At 48.7% G+C, this 14,617-nt stretch overlaps 1 pseudogene; it reads left to right on the forward strand.

Annotated features, from left to right (window-relative positions):
• The first annotated feature begins 1,033 nt into the window (after positions 1–1,033).
• On the forward strand, positions 1,034–8,335 carry LOC130706412 (nuclear RNA export factor 2-like; annotated as a pseudogene).
• The last annotated feature ends 6,282 nt before the right edge of the window (positions 8,336–14,617 follow it).

Genomic DNA, 14,617 nt, shown 5'->3' on the forward strand with positions numbered 1-14,617 from the left:
GGGAGACAGTTCAGGAGGCTGTGACATCAGTGCCACGTGACATTAAAGCTCCTAGTGCACTGGCAAAGGAAGTCCAGCTAGCTTGCTGGTTGTTAGTGGAATCGGTGTGGTGGCTGATTGGATTTGGGAAGCACGAGAGAGGTATTGGTGTGGTTGTTGGAAAGTCCTGAGAGAAGGCAAGATTCGGGTGCCTTCCTGGTACATATATGACTGGTGTCCAGTCTAACCCATGGACGCATACACCTCGGTTCCTTGTCAGTCCTGCTCCACTGTGTTAAAAGTTTCAACGCAGTTGCCCTCTCCTCCCTCCTCCTTCTCCTCCCTCTTTCTCCTCCTTGTCCTCCTCTTCCTCATCCTGCTCCTCCTCGATTCTTCCCCTGATAGTGCCATCTGTCAGATAAGGCTGTCCTCTCTGCACAGGCAGAAGAGTGTCCTTTCTGAGGTTTGTGGGATTGGTCCCTTAGGCCAGGTTGGCACTGTGCCTGCCCTACCATCCTGTTAGCCTAAGACATGGTATGTGGTAAGTGCACCAGAGATGTGTCTTCAAACCTGTATTTTTGTTCCTCTTTTCAGAATACAGTGATGGTGGTAGACCACCTCAAGGAAGAAAGAAACGTTGTAGTTCTTTCCCAGGTAATTCTGGCAAGAGGAGCCGTCATTATGAACACGGTGGGGGTGAGCCTCAGCCCTCACACCTCCAGGAGGATGATGGAAACGTGGTGAAGAGGGATGTCCAGGAGGACCCCGAAGTAAGACAGTAAGTGACCAGGCAGCAGGGTTTGTACACAGCAGCCCCTGGGACTATGCACCTCTCTCACTCTCCGTGGACTTGTTTTTCTTCTGTCACTGCAAAACTGAAGCATGCTAGAAGTGAAATAATGGTTGAGCAATCCTAATTGTAGTGCTGGTGTCAAAGAGACGAGGGTGTACAGAAGACTTTCTTAGCACGTATGGCCACTCACCCTCCTTCTCTCCACATCCCCCCTGCAGCTCTCCCTGTACCATCCGAGGCAACGAGAGGACAGTGAGATTGGACAGTGAAGGCCACATGCATATGACTGTGTGGGGAAACAGAAAACCTCTGGAGAGAGAAATGCGGGAGAACACACAAGATGGAACCCCAGGGAGCTGGTTCAGGGTCACCGTGAGTATCCTGAAAAATGTATGGAATGTGCAGGAGAGAAAAGTCAGGGAGAGTTGTGTTGGGCTCATGTTGAGATGCTGGTTTATTTCACTGGGGACAGCTTGTAAGCTGTCCTTTTTATGACCAGGAGTTAACAATCTTGTTCATCTAAGGGCAGATTCAGAGAAGCAGTGTAAAGGGAACAGGCTGACTGTGAGGAGAACGGAGGAGCCTGTCTCAGAGCAAAGATGGAAACTACTGCCAAGGATATGGAGCAACTCCACATTGGAGGTCTCAGTTTGGCAAGCTGAGTGTGGGAGATGGAGGGTCGAGCCTCTGGAGACCTTGTCTGAGGGGCAAGCAGTGTCTGCACTGGGTAGGATCTCCTGGAAATTTGTAAAAGGAAGATCATCTCTGACACCTTGATTATTTGGAAGAGAGCTTGACTGGAGAGAAAGAGTATTTAGGAAATCCATATTACACACACCCATAAGAAATCATGCCAGTGGTCCCTTCTTTAGAAACCCTGTCAAGCTCAGTAGAAGGCCGGAAAAGAACAGGAAAAGGTTCGTCCTCCAGCCTAAATTCCCTGTTGTCTGTCCTCTCTCCCATCCCTTCTTTTCATCCTTAGATTCCTTCCAGGATAAAGTATGACAGGACATGGCTAATGAACTCAATCCAGAGCCATTGCAGTGTCCCCTTCACTCCAGTGGACGTAAGAGAGGATGCCGAAGCCAGACGCGTGGGCACAGGGAAGGGGGAGAGAGAGACCTGGTTCAGCAGGGTCTGTTGGCTTCTGATACTATTGCTGTTGCATTCAATCCCTGTAGTTCCACTTTATGCACACTGGGGCTGAGTTCTTTGTCCAAGAAGCTAGCACTGCCTCTGCATTGATGGATGTCAGCTACAAGATTTGTGACGAGGAGAGCCGAAAGGTGTGTGTCGCGGGCATTACCTGTACCTCATCCTGAGGAAGGAGTACAGGCCAGGGGCTGGTTGTCTTCTTTGGAACTAGAGTTCCTGGTGCTTACCCCACCTCTTCTTCCTGCAGATACCTGTGTTTGTCAGCCCCTCCGCTGCTCCCTACTCTGTGCGGGATAAGTTGAAGCCAGAAGAAATGGAGCAACTAAAAGTAATGCAGACTCAAGGCATTTTGTGTGCCAGCGCTCAGACCCACCTCTCCTTCCTCCAGCCCCCCGTCCCCCTCGCCCCTGATTTCCCTGCCACCACCACAGCCTCAGAGCGGCTCTCTCCATCTCTCTCTCCGCAGCTGACCTTGAGCAAACGATTTGATGTCTCCCAGCAAGCTCTTGACCTCCGGAGGCTCCGCAATGACCCAGGTACGGCTGACAGCAGTAATTCTAGGGTGGGCGAGGGCAGAGGGGTCTTCTTGGAGGGAGACTTAGGGATGGTAACGTGGGAGGGGCTGGTGCTGGCGCCAGACCCCACTCAGCCATCTGATTCCCTCCCCTCTCCTTCCTGAAGACTTGGTGGGCCATGATATTGATATAATTCTGAATCGAAGAAACTGCATGGCTGCCACCCTGCAGATCATCAAAAAGAATTTCCCTGAGGTGAGGCTGTAGGCCCAGTGCTGGTATTAGGGTAGGGGGTGGAAGAGATGGGGTGGAGGGCAGATTTGTCTCCAAGGTCCTAGACAGTAACCTTCACTCTACCTCTTCTTGCCCCTAAGCTGTTGTCCTTGAACTTGAGCAGCAACAAACTGTACCAGCTGGATGGCCTGTCTGACATTATACAGATGGCCCCCACGGTCAAGATCCTGAACCTCTCCAAAAATAAGGTGAGAAGAGGGAGCCAGATCAAAGTTGGGTTGAGAGTGGGGAGGGGGCGTGTTAGTGGCCATCAGAGTGATGACAGGAGGCAGGTGAAGGTACCTGTGGGGGAGGGAGGGGGCTGGGGGTGCAGAGAGCCGGATGTCCCTCTTTCCCTGGGATTCCTTTTCCCTCTTCCGCCCCATATTTCTCAGCTGAAGTATCTGTGGGAGTTGAGGAAGATTAAAGGGCTGAAGCTTGAAGAGCTGTGGCTGCAAGGGAACCCATTGTGTGGCACCTTCCCCGACCAGTCCACCTATGTAAGGTCAGTGTGAACACCCTGTCACCCTTCCTGGTGACCTTCACCCGTGGGAGCCTAGACTATCTGTGACAGTGCCCCTTTGCCAAAGGTGGCAGCCCTGGTCTTCTGGGAGGATCAGAGGCCCCACCTTCTGCTCTCTCTGTGCCTATCACCGGTGAGGAGTTTCCTTCCCCTGACCTGCTCACCTCTGCAGGGGCTCTGGGGTCTGTTTCCAGCTCTCTGCGCCCAGCTATGTTCCGCCAAGGCCTCCCAAGAGTGTGCCGCAGGAAGCAGGGCTTCTCCTCCTCACCAGGACCAGGAGCGACCAGCCTTGATCCAGATGCTGGCGCCCTGGACTGAGAAGGGTCCTCCAGTCCAGGGCCTCTTGCTGAGAGAAGCCTTCCTTCTTCGTGCTGAGATGGCGTTTGCCTCCCCCGTTCTGAGAGGGGCCCTCTTCCCCTTCCTCCAAAGGGGTCCCCCCTCGTCTCCCAGGTTGACATGGGGGCTTTCCTGCGCCATGCTGAGGGCTGAGGCCGTGGGTGGCTGCTGTCATGACATCCATTCTGCTGGCCCAATGCCAGGAGCTGGACCCTCCTTGGGAAAAAGCAGGGCTCCTTGAGTCAAGGGGCCAGACGTGGGCCCCCGCCAGTGATCAGAGGGCTTCCTGAGGCAGGAGTGGAAGGCAGAGGGCAGAGGTGGTAGAGGAGACAGAAGGACAGGGCTCTCAGGGGCACTTTCCATCCCTCCCTGCACACGTCACGTCATCCCATCTGGTCCTTCACAGGAGCCCTGGGCAGCCTGAGACAGGTACGGTTCCTCAGATAAAGAACGAACTCAGACAGGTGCAGGGGTCATCAGGAGAGAAGACGGTGATCATAAGAGTGGGCCACGGATCCTCAGCCCCATACTGAGCTGGGACCTGACCCTTTCCTCATTCTGGGGGAGATGTGCCCCCATGGCGGCCCTGGTTCCCATGCCCAAGTCTGGCTGAACTCACACAGGTGACAAAGTTTCAACCAGCATCCAGTGGGGCCCCAGCCCAACATGGGCATATTTTCCATTCCTACCTGGTGTGTCTGGGCGATTCTGGGGCAGGTGAAGAGCCGCAACAGGGGCGCCGTTTCCCCTTTCTTCTCTCTTCTTCCCTGACCCCGACCACGGGAGAGCTCCTTTCCCTTCCCTTTGTTTTCTCTCTCTCCCTTGTCTCTGTGCCCCTATGTCTCTCTCATCTCTCCCCTCCTACCTTCACTCCCTTTCTGCCTTCATCCCCTCCATCTCCCTCCCTGAGCCCCACCTCACTCACCTCCCTGGCCCAGCATCCTGGGCCATCCCTGGGGGGTGTCCGGGTCTTGCCAGAGTGCTGGACCCCCAGTGAGGTAGCAGAGCCCCGGGCTCCCACCCCATTCCCTCTTCTCCCCACAGCCTTCAGTGGGGCCCTGGAGGAAGGAAGGGAGGAGAAGGAAGCCCTGCAGTATGGGTTTGAAATGCTGCTCCCTGTGGCACTGGAGAAGGGAGTGCGGGTAGCCTGGGTGGAAGCTACCCAGGCGAAGGAGAGGAAGGGAGGGAGGGAAGGAATATTAAAGTGAAGGTATTGAGAGAGATGAGGAGACAGTGCCTTTCAGACAGTAAGCTGACAGATGCTCAGTGCTCAACAGGGAAGTGGACCGAAAACCCTTAAAATCAGAAGCAGAGGTGGGCAAAGGGCGCTGCTGGATGGGCCAGAACACACTGATCTCTGTTTATGGTATGACTGTTTTCACTCAAAGGAAGCATTGCAACCTTGAACTATCAACCATCTCTTCTCTATTTTTGGTTTTGGACAGGGCCATCAGAGATCGTTTCCCGAAGTTATTACGCCTAGTAAGTGCCTACGTAAATCATTGTCTCTTATAAATGTCGGTGATCTCTGCACCTGCCCTCAAGCCCTTTGGGTCTTGCCTAGATCACATATTAGCATCAGAACCTTAACCATTTTGGGGGGCATGGACTCCTGAAAATGACATGGATAGACTTGCTGGAAAAATACCCATAAATACACACACGCACACACACAAGTTGAATATAACACTAGAGACTTCCAGGACCTCATGATGAAGACATCCAGTGTAAGCTTTCCCATGGAATTTCCAGGGCCCTTTCACACCTGACCTCTGACCCTCACCCTCCTGGGCCCATCCTTTTCCCGGATCATCCAGGGCCACTCCCCTGGTCTCCACTCCTGACTTCCTCTTCCCTTTTCCAGGATGGCCAGGAGTTACCGTCACCAGTTACTGTTGACGTTGACACTCCCTGCGTATTAAAGCCCTGCAAGGTGAGGAAGAGGATCAAACGACATTTGGGGTGTTGCAGGGAGGCTTTATCCACTGCATAGTCTCAAATGCCTTTTGATTCCAGGGCAGCTACTTTGGATGCGATGAGCTGAAGAGCCTAGTCCTGCAATTCCTGCAGCAGTAAGTACCTCTGGGAAGCTGAGCAAGGGGGAGAGGGCGAGGACAGGTGAGGCCACCTAAGCACAGGTCTGCTCAGGGGAGTTTCCAAGTCTCATTTGAGGTCCAGACCACAGAGATAGACTGTCCTCATTGCTCCCCCTCAGGTACTACTTGATCCATGACTGTGGAGACCGACAGGGTCTCGTGGGTGCTTATCACGAGCAGGCCTGCTTCTCCCTGACCATTCCCTTCCACCCCGAGGACCCAGCCCCGTGAGTATCACAGCACAGGCTCTGCTCTTGGGCCGTGTGCCTCCCCAGCAGACACAGGCCAGCTCCTGCAAACACCCACCACCCACTGTTGCTCTTTGTCTCCTAGAAGCAGCTTGTGCGAGTACTTCAAGGACAGCCGGAATATGAAGAAGCTCACGGACCCCCGTGAGTGTGTGATGGGAAGACTGGGTGGGAAAGGGCGGTGAAGGGGTCAATCATAGGGCCCAGGGCGTGGCAGCCCCTGACCTTCGCTCGCTTCCCCTCCCCTCACAGACCTGCGGGTCCAGCTGCTGAAGCACACAAATCGTGTCATTGTGCACACCCTCTGTGTGTTGCCCAAGACTCAGCATGACTTAAGCTCCTTCGTGGTGGACACGTGGTCCCAGACGGTGAGCGCCTGCTTCCTCCCTCGGGCGGGCCCAGGAAGCCGCAGGTGGGTAGGAGGTGCAGGTGGTGACTGGGCGCCTGGGCTCTTCCCTTTCAGGAAACGATGCTCTGCTTCTCCGTCAGCGGGGTGTTCAAGGAAGGTGAGTGTGTGTAGATCCCCACCCCAGATGCCCCACTGCTGCCTCCCCCTGGCCAGGCTCACTCCCAGAACCACCCAGCTTCCCTGACCCCTTCCCTTCCCTTCTCCTCCCCTCCCCTCCCCTTCCCCACTGTGTTCTCCAGCCCTCAGGCTTCCCACAGACAATCCAGGTCTGAGCTGTGTCCATGCCTGTCTGCCCTGCACACCCTGGGCGTTGGGGACACAGGCTGTGGAGTTTGGTGGCTCTCATCCCAGATACTCACTCTGAGAACTTGGGCCGTTACTTAACCTCTCAGTTTCCTCATTTGCAAAATGGGGTAGTAGTATCCACCTCTTGGGCGGCTGTGAAAAACGCATCCCGTGAACCTGTGTAGTGGTTGTCAGGGGCCCTGTCACTGGGCGCAGACTGCTCCTATAGTTGCCCTCCTGATTCCCGACACCCTGGCCCCCGTGAACAACTGCCCTCTCAGCATCAGTGTGAAGTCACAGCCTGACTGGGGACCGCCGTGTGAGCGTGTACAGCACGTGTGGCTCTAAGGGGTACTGTTGTTTGTTTGCTGTTGAAGTGGAAGGAAGTTCTCAGGGCTGTGTGCGTGCCTTCACCCGGACCTTCATCGCTACCCCTGCCAGCTACTCCAGGTGAGAGCCCTGTTGTGAGCGGGAATGCCCATCCCCGCCTGCGCTCAGGGGCGTGGGAATGTGGTGGCGCAGACCTTAGGTTTACTCGGTATTGTGGAAAGCCAGCAGGGAGATCCCAGGAGCAGTCCAGCCTAGTGGTTAAGAAGAGCATGGGCTCTGGAATCGGCCTATGCGTTCTCTCCTTGACCCAACACTCACTCGCTGTGTGACCTTGGTCAAGTCACATGACCTCTCTGTGACTCAGTGTCTTCTTCCGAGAATGGGGATCAGAGCGTCCACCCCTTGGGCTGTGGTAAAGGGTAAATGCGAAATTGCCCGTGGGTTGGGGATAAACCTATAAATCGAGTGAAGGTGGTGGACAGTCTCTCCAAAGGTGGGCTCTGTGGGGAGGGGCAGAGGTACCAGCCAAGGAACCCGGGAGACAGACACAGGAGGGGCGTGGAAGGAATCTGGTTGCTGAGTGCCAGTGGGAGCAGAGTCAATATTGGGGGTGTGGGTGTCCATCCAGGCGTAGTCTGAGGGCCCATTTTTCCTTCAGTCTGTGCATCGTGAATGACGAGCTGTTTGTGAGGGACGCCAGCCCCAGTGAGACCGAGAGTGTGTTCTCCATCCCAGCGCCTACGCCCACCTCCAGCTCCATGCACACCCTCTCCCAGGAGCAGCAGGACATCATGCAGGCGTCCTCCACCCCACCTGAGGTGAACCTCTAGTGGAATCAGAAGTGAGTGCTGGGTTTGCGTGCGCATAGGAGGGAGCTGGGAGGAGTAGAGGGGTGATTAATGGGAACTTGAAGGTAATTATTTTACATCTATTTTTTTCTTACAAACGTTTAGTTGTGAGAAATTCCCTAATTTCATACTAATACCTTTCCATGTATTATAAAATACAGGTTTCCTATCTTATATACTGTTTTGAAACTTCTTTTGTTTATTATTAGTACCAGCCTTTCCTCTCAGTATATGTGAAGCTACATTATTCTTTCTAAGATCAATATATTAAACAATTGAATTCCAGGAAGCCATAAGCTATTATTGATAGGCATTTACCTTTTCGCTTCTTTTTCAGCATTACATGCTGTGGCATCTGCTCATTCTGGTACATACATGTTGGTAAACTTGAAGGCGTGCTCTTGTAGCATAGATTTAGCTGTGACGTTGTGTGGTCAAGTGTCTCCAGTTTGGTCCTAAGGGAGGTCATCTATCCTCCCCCACTACAGGTGCTTTCAGTACAATGACTGGACTATACCAGAACTAAAAAATTCTTTACTCATTAAAAAGTCAATTCTGAGAATTCAGAGATAAGAAGAAATAGACCTCTAGGGTTTCAGGAAGGTGAAGGCGGACAGAAGTCAGGTGCCCTGGGGTTGAAACTCAACGGCTGCTGGCTCTGCTGACATCCCAATTCTTTCTCTTTACTTTCTTCAGCCCAAGGGCAAGATTCCAGATGAATTTTGAGATGAGACCCTCATCCACTGACCTGGGATCTTGAGAACAAAACTCTGCAAATGAGCCTTTAGATGTCATTTTCATCCTCCTCATATTTGTTACCTCTCTTCTCTTAACTGAAGCCATATCCATGACTAAGCTTGCAGTCCAGCTAATCAGGAAACCAAAGTTTACCGTGTAGGCCTGCCAGTTGTTCTGTATTTTTCCCACGCATGATCCTTGTTTATCTTTATATTAAAGAGTAACATTGCACATTGTATGTTGTGTGTCTTGGATTGCTCTTCCCCTGACCCAACCATGAGTTAGTGGGGCCAGGACCAAAAGGTCCCATCTCCCACATCATCCCTGGCAGTCTCTAGCATTTATAGCCGACCTGTACAGTGCTTGAAAATTATAGAGTAAGGACTCCATTCCTGGACTACCCTAAAATCCAAGCTTTGCCTCCTGATAACCTTCTCTCCACCACTTCAGTACTCACAAGTTGTGACCGTTCTGATGTTCACTTCTATAAACAAATAGAACGTATTTAGCAAGTAAAGTACCATATTTACTCTAATAATTATGGTATTCTTAATCCTTTAACAGGTCTAAAACTGTGCTAACATTTTTATTAGGTTCTTAGGTTGTGTAACTAACACTATTTTCCCCACAACTCCTATGTTGCTTTTTTAACTTATTTACTTTGAAATAATTACTGATTTACCAAAAGTTGCAAAAAAATGTGTAGAGAGGTCATGTATACCCATCACTCACCTTCTCCTAATAATAACACCTTGTATTACTTTAGTACAGTATCGAAACTAAGAAATGGACATTGGTACAGTCCACTGAGCTTACTACAATTTCGCCATTTTACATGCACTCATTTGTGTGTTAGAACACCTGTGAATAATCCTTATATATATAATTCCATGCACTTTTACCAGCTATGTAGGTGTTCTAACTATCACCACAAACAAGATCAAAAACTGTTTCATCACCACACGTTTCCCTCATGTTAGCCTTTATAGCCACACCCACCTTCTTCCTGATCCCACATCCCTAAACTCTGTCAGACACTATTATAATTTCCTAAATGTCATAGAAATAGAATCATATAGTATATTATCTTTAGGAATGGATTTCTTTCACTCAGCATAACTCTCCTGAGATCCATCCAAGTTGTAAAGTGGGTCTATAGTCTGTTCCTTTGTATTGCTGAATAGGATTCCATGGTGTGAATGTACCACAGTTTGTTTAGCCATTCCCCCGTTGAAAGACATCTGGGCTATTTCCACTTTTTAACTATTGTGAGTAAAACTGTGATGAACTTCATGTAAAGGTTTTTGTGTAAACATAAATTTTCATTTCTCTGGGTAAATGGCCCAGAGTACAACTGCTGTATCATATGGTAATTGCATATTTCGTTCTGAAAACCCTGCCACATTGTTTTGCAGACGACCTGTACCATTTTGCATTCCCATTGGCAATGTATGAGTGACTCAGTTTATCCAGTGTTGTCTGCATTTGGTTTTGTCACTGTTTTTTTCAGCCATTCTGATAGGGGGGTTTAATATTTCATTGTGCTTTTAATTTGCATTTCCATGATGGCTAAAGATGTTGAATAGCTTTTCCTAAGCCTATTTGCCCTCTGTTCATGTCTTTCATCCATTTCATAATTGGATTAAGAGGCAAGAAGTTATCTCTATAGAGAGCTGCCCTGGCTCTGGCTAACAGGCAGAGTAAGAGAATATGAGGCCCCTCGAGACTCACTTTTCTTGACAGGGAGGGCAGAAGTGGGGCTGAAGCTATTAAATGTTCCTCAAATTAGGACGGAACTTGGATATGGAACAGGATTAAGAGGTGGGGGCATCTCTGGGTCCATCTGTGGAGATCTGGATAGGGCAGAAAAAGAAGGGGGATGTGGGGCAGAGGAAAAACAGTGGAAGGAGGGAGATACAGGGGGATGCCTTCTAAACGATGCTAGATTCATCACTCTCAGCCTGCTCAATGGAGTGCAAAAAACTACTCTCCTAGACATGTGGTTTTCAACTCTGGATATCCATTAGGATCCCCTCTAATGCTCAGATTCAACCAACTGAATCAGAGCCTCTAGGGGTAAGCCCAGTCATCAGTATCTTTAAGGTTCACCTCAGTTGATTCTAATGAGCTGTCAAAATTGAAAACCTTATCTGACGGTGTATTAGTTTGCTATGGCTGCCATAACAAGATACCACAGGCTGAGTAGCTTAAACAACAGAAATTTATTTCTCACAGTTTTAAAGGTTGGAAGTCCAAGATCCAGGTGTTCACAGGTTTGGTTTCTTCTGAGGCCTCTCTCCTTGGCTTGCAAATGGCCTCCTCCTTACTCCTTCTTCACATGGCTGTCCCTCTGTGCATACACACCCTGGTATCTCTTTATGTGTCCTAAGCTCCTCTTATAAGGAAACCAATCATATTGGATTAGTGTCTACCCTAACGGCCTCATTTTAATTTAATCACCTCTTTAAAGGCCCTATCTTCAAACACAGTCACATTCTGAGGTACTGGGGGTTAAAGCTTCAACGTATGAATTTGGGTAGGCCACAGTTCAGTCCACAACAGATGGTATGAGAAATACCTTGGTCTGAGAAATTCATCTCCCTTTTAGCTACCTTCCTGGAACTACTATACAACACTTCTGCCATCACCTCATTAGGTAGAAGTTGGTCATGTGACCATTGTTGGCTGCAAAGCAGGCTATAAATGTGGTCTTTTACTGGAAACATTACTGTACCAAATACATTTGGGATTCTTTTATTAAGAAAGAAGGAGAATTGGTATAGAACATATGCTACACTTTCATACCCAAGGCAGCTAGAAGCACTAGCTCAATTATCATGTCCTTTCTACCCAGTTTTCCAACCACAGTTTTCATGGGTTCAAACAAAACTGCTGCTTCAGGGACACCTGAGCTCACTCTCCCATCCTCCCAAATCCCATGTCCCAGACTATGCCTGAGTCCTCACAACTTAGCATGTTTAATCTACGTCATTCACTCACTCATTCATTCATTCAACAAATATTTATTGGTTACCAATGATATGTGAGGCACTGTGATAGGCACGGGAGATAAATCAGAGAACCTGACAGACAGGGTCATGGTTCTCATGGAGCTCACATTCTACAGGGGTTGATACACTCAAGGTTTAAGAGCCATTAAGAAAATAATATGGGAAAATGTGACAGAGAATGACTAGGGTGGGGAAGGCAAGGAAGGATGTTCTGAAGACGTAACTTAGATTTAATATTCAAATAACAACAAGTACACAGTCAGCAGTGGGAAGATATAGGAGCTGAGCCCTCGAGGCAGAGGGAAGAGCAAGACGAAAGGCCCTAAGATATGGGCAAGCTTGGCAGTTTTAGGGAACAGCTTGTATGCCAGTGTGTATTGGGAGGACAGTGTTAGAAAATGAGGTGAGAATGGTAGGAGGGGCCCAATAACAGAAGGTCCTGTGGGCCATGGTAAGGACTCTGGGTTTTGTTCTTATTATGATGGAGCCATTGGGTGCTTTCTGAAAGGAAGGGAAGTTATTATTATCATCTACTTTATTAAAGCTCATTCTAAATGTTCTTTGGAGGACAGACTGAAATAGAGCAACTGTAAGATCAAGAGACAAGATTAGGAGGCTACTACACACATGACAGTGAGAGGTGACAGTCTCGTAGACCACAGCCGTAGCAATGTAAGGGGTGAGATGGGGTTTGAAATGAGATGTATCTCGGAAGTACTGAACTTGTTGATGAAGTTCACGTTTGTGGTAAGGGATAGAGAGGGATTAAGTGTGTCCCTTGGAATGTGGATTTTTGCAGCTGGGTTAGGGCGGTTTTCTTCGATGGGGAAGTGAATGGAGGACCAGTTTCGGTGCAATGCCAGGAAACTGACAGTTCTGTTTTTTTTTTTTTTAATTATTTACTTATTTATTTATTTTTTTATTTATGGCTGTGCTGGGTCTTCGTTTCTGTGCGAGGGCTTTCTCTAGTTGCGGCAAGTGGGGGCCACTCTTCATCGTGGCGCGCGGGCCTCTCACTATCGCGGCCTCTCTTGTTGCGGAGCACAGGCTCCAGACGCACAGGCTCAGTACTTGTGGCTCACGGGCCCAGCCGCTCCGCGGCATGTGGGATCTTCCCAGACCAGGGCTCGAACCCGCGTCCCCTACACTGGCAGGCAGACTCCCAACCACTGCGCCACCAGGGAAGCCCGACAGTTCTGTTTTGACCATGTCGTTTGTGGAGCCTATGAAAAATCTGGGTGGGGAGCATGTGGTTGGATATATAAGTCAGGAGATCCTGAGAATATTCTTGGCTGTGGCAAAACAAAAACCCAAAACAAAACAAAAAAACAAGCATGCAAGCAAAGAAATGAAAAACCCAACTGTACAGTTCAATCTGAAAATACAGGTTGATTCCACATATGAGCATGACAGAGCTCTAGATTCTGGAAGGGAAACAAAGGCATATTAAAAACCAACTTCACTGAGCTATAATTTTTGTTCAACATAATGCATCCATCTTTTTTTTTTTTTTTTTTGGCTGTGCTGCGCAGCTTGCAGGATCTTAGTTCCCCAACCGGGGATCGAACCTGGGCCCCTTGCAGTGAGAGCGCCGAGTCCTAACCACTGGACTTAGCTATAAGGCTAAGGCGCTGGCCTGCCAGGGGCTAGTAACTGTCAGAGAAGAAAGATATATGTCTGGAATATAACTTTCATTCATCCACTTATTCATTCATTCATGCACCTAGTGCATGTCAAGATTAGTGCTAAAAAGGGAAGATAGAACCATGAAAAATTTCAGGCAATGTCTCTGTCTTCCTGAAGATTAGGAGTCGAAATAGAGAACTGCAAGTGGCTCTGGTTGCTAAAGAGTAAGGGAGGTATTTGGTGAGATAATTGGGCCCCCAAAAGGTCTAACCCCAGTGCACAGAAGCAACTTTTCCCCTTCTGCATGTCTCATAGACAATGCTGTGGCATGACCTAGAATATAGAGCTGTGAGAATAGAATGAACCTGAACATTCTCTGCATAAATGGCTGAGGAAACAGCTTTCCAAACCTTCCACCCAGCAAACAGCCCTGATTATGTGCAGAAGTATATCTCAATTTCATTGAATTCTCACAGTTGGAGTTGTATGACTAATTATTTTATCTCTGTATCTAATTAAGAAGCTGAGGTTAAGAAGGGTCAAGTATCTTGGAAGAAAACAGCAGATCTATTGATGATAGGAAAGTGTTAGATTTTAAGCTGTGAGCTATTAACTAGTGTGGAATACTCGTTCCCATCCTTTAGGTCCAGGCTGAGGTAGTAGCAATGCAAATTTCTCAGTCAAATGCCTGGGATTCATTGGTCATTAGAGAGTTTTAGGAACTGGAGAAGCTATAGGAAAATGAAAGCCTAATATACCATCCTCCTGCCTGCTCCGCATCATTGTTCCTGCCTCTGCTCTCTTGTTTTCTATGATAACGTCATCTTAACATTAGGTTTTGTTATTGACTGAACTGTGTTCTCCCAAAATTCATATACTGAAGCCCTAATTAGCAGTGCCTCAGAATGTGACTGGATTTGGAGATAGGGCCTTTAAAAGGTGATTAAGTTAATTTAAGGCTCTTAGGGGATACGTTAATCCCATCTGACTGGTGTGCTTATAAGAAGAGGAGTTTAGGACACACAGAGAGACAGCAGAAGTGTGTACACACAGAGGGACAACCACGTGAAAAAGCAGCAAGAAGATGGCCATCTTCAAGCCAAGGAGAGAGGCCTTAGAAGAAATCACCCCTGCTCACACCTTGATCTTGTACTTCCAGCCTCCAGAACTGTGAGAAACAAATTTCTGTTGTTAAGCCACTTAGTCTGTGGTATTTTTGTTGTGGCAGTCTGAACAGTCTAATACAGGCATTATGAACGTGTTTCAGTAGGTCATGAAGCAGGTAGAGTAGACTGTCAGAAAGGATGAAAGTAAAGTGATGGTAAAAAATACCAATGATCAGTAAAACTGAAAGAAACGTGGTTAATTTGTATTACTATCAGGCAAAATAGGCATCAAGCAATTGCAACAAAGAAGGCCACTATCAAATCATAAAAGAAAACGTATTAAGAA

The sequence above is a fragment of the Balaenoptera acutorostrata genome, chromosome X, assembly GCF_949987535.1.
Source record: "Balaenoptera acutorostrata chromosome X, mBalAcu1.1, whole genome shotgun sequence".
Taxonomy (NCBI): domain Eukaryota; kingdom Metazoa; phylum Chordata; class Mammalia; order Artiodactyla; family Balaenopteridae; genus Balaenoptera; species Balaenoptera acutorostrata.